This window comes from Athene noctua, unplaced genomic scaffold (genome assembly GCF_965140245.1).
Source record: "Athene noctua unplaced genomic scaffold, bAthNoc1.hap1.1 HAP1_HAP1_scaffold_212, whole genome shotgun sequence".
In the NCBI taxonomy this organism is placed as follows: Eukaryota; Metazoa; Chordata; class Aves; order Strigiformes; family Strigidae; genus Athene; species Athene noctua.
The window spans coordinates 27,501-30,000 of NW_027437681.1; the positions used below are offsets into that span (position 1 = coordinate 27,501).

Consider the following 2,500-nt stretch of genomic DNA (forward strand, 5'->3'; position numbering starts at 1 on the left):
ACGCGCGCGAGGCGCGCCCGGAGACGGCCCCCGGGGACGCGGACGGCCCGCCACGGCCGACCGGGCGCGCGGCGCGGCGGAGGCGCGGAGGGCACGCCGAGGGGAAGCGGGCGGACGGACAGGACGGACGGACGGGAGGGGGGGGGGCGGGCCCGACGCCGACCGCACGCGCGGTCGCCGCCGCAGCCGCAACCCCCGAACCACCGCCGCCGCCGCCGCCGCCGCACCCCCCCCACCGAGCCCACCCCCGGCCTCCGCCGCCCGGAGCGCGGCGGCTACGACGGGGAAGGGAGAAGAAGGCGGGGGGCCAGTGGCGACGGGGAGGACCCCCGTTCCCACGGCGCACGCCCCGCACGCGAGCGGCAGCACGGCACGGTACCGCCGCGGTACCCACCCGCAGACAGCCGCCCGCGCGGGAGGAGGCCGGGGAAGAGGCCCGCGCCTCTCCCCCCCCGACACCTCGGCCCTTCCCCACCGCCGCGCCCGACCCGGCCGGACCGAACCAACGGGCCGCCCGGCCCCGGCGGGACGAGGCTCCGCCAAGCGGGCGTTCCGGGAGCGGGGAGCTTCGGAGCGCTCCCCGAGTCTCCACTTAGGGGGACGAAGGCCCTCGGCCGACACCGACGGGCCTGCGAGGCACCCCAGCCGCGCCGCCGCGGACGCCGCCCGCCCGCCCGCCGAGGCGAGGCGGGGAGGGACGGCGCACCGGCCGGCGATTGATCGTCAAGCGACGCTCAGACAGGCGTAGCCCCGGGAGGAACCCGGGGCCGCAAGTGCGTTCGAAGTGTCGATGATCAATGTGTCCTGCAATTCACATTAATTCTCGCAGCTAGCTGCGTTCTTCATCGACGCACGAGCCGAGTGATCCACCGCTAAGAGTTGTCTGCCTTTCGGCACCGCCCCGCGCGCGCGGAGGGGCCGGGACCGCTCCGCAGAAGCGGCCCCCTTCTCGGACGACGGACCGCCGCCCCACCGACCGACCGACCGCCCCCCTCCGCACGCGCGGAGGGGGCGCGCGACGACCGGCGGGCGACGGTCGCGCCTCGCCTCAGATGACCGTACCGACATCACAACGGAGGGAAGGAAGGGAAGGGTGAAACAAGCTCCGAACGGCAAGGGCCCGGGGAGCCCGCGCTCCCGACCGACCTGGGGAAACAACAAGCACCTTGCTCGCTTCGGAGGCGGCCCAGGCGCCCGGGCTCGGCCCAGCCTCCGCACGGAGGGCCGGCGGCGCGTCCGACCGCGCGCCCGGACCTGCACCCGCCTCTCGCTCGCGCGGAGGGGGGAAACCACAGACGCTGACCGCCGCGCGGGCGACCAGCGGGGGCGCCCCGCTCGCGCCGCGCGCGCCTCCGCGCCGCCCAGCGCCCGCGCGCTGCGACAGCCGGCTCCTTGCCCCCGTGGCCCCGAAACCCCGGCTCTCGCCCCGACGCCGGGAACGCCCGCGCGGCGCCGCCGCCGCACCACACCGGAGACAGGGACGGACGGCCAACCGCCGGAACCCGAGACGGCGACGCGACGCCGCCGCCCGGCGCTCCGCCCGACCGCCGCCCGGCCACCGCACCGCCGCGGCTGCCCTCCCGGAGCCGCCGCCGCCGCTTCTCGTCTCGGCCCCTTCCGCAGGCACGCGCCAGGCAGAAGGCGGACGCCGCTGAGCCGGAGGCGACGCCCCCTCTCCCCGCTTCCGCGCGGAGAACGGGACGGGGAACGCCCCTCGGCCGCCCACCCGCCTCGCCTGACCGAGACCGGGAAAGGCGACTGCGAAGCGACGGGCAGGACCCGGGACGGGACAGGCCACGCGGCCGGCCACCGAGCGACCGCCGGCCGGCACGCCGAGCGGCGGCGCCGCCGCCGCCGCTCGGGCCCGGGGGCTGCGCCGCCCCTCCCCTCAGCCGGGGCGGGAAGGGGTGGGGGTGGCAAGCAAGGAGCACGAAGCCGCAAGCGCGCCGCTGCGCGTCCACGGAGACGCGGCGGCCCGAGCAGGCCGCCCCGCCCGGCGAGACCCCCGACCGTGGGGGAATCGCCATCGCCCCCGACGGCGAGAGAGCCCGCGCTCCCCGCCGGGGGGGGGGGAGGTTCCCCTTCGCGTTTCGAGGGCGAGGCAGGCCGGCTGCGGCCGACCGAACGCCGCCGGTCTCGCCGCCGAGACCGGACCGCGGAGAAGGGGGGGCAGGGGGGACACCCCTCCCCGGCGCGGCCGCCCGAGGGGACAAAAAGCCCACGGCGTGGGCGGCGGCCGCCATGGCCAGGGCCTGCACGAGAGCGACTCCCGCCCCTGGAGGCTCAACCGCCACACACGGCCGGGGCCCGCCCCTGCGGGTCGCACCGAGCCGCCCGAGTCTTTAAACCTCCGCCCGGCTCCGCGGCCTTCGACCCCCGGGCTCAGCCGAGGGAGGGCCGCGGAGGCGCGGACGCTAGGTACCTGGCCCTGGGGTGAGGGAAACATCCTCAAGGGCCCCGCGGGGGTGCCTCCCCCGCTGCCGCCATCGGGGGAGCGTCC

At 78.5% G+C, this 2,500-nt stretch overlaps 1 non-coding gene across 1 annotated transcript; it reads right to left on the reverse strand.

The window, feature by feature from the left end:
- Positions 1 to 728: 728 nt before the first annotated feature.
- Positions 729 to 881, reverse strand: LOC141955410 (5.8S ribosomal RNA). Its single transcript, XR_012632540.1, has one exon. It is a non-coding gene; the product is annotated as a 5.8S ribosomal RNA (ribosomal RNA).
- Positions 882 to 2,500: the final 1,619 nt, after the last annotated feature.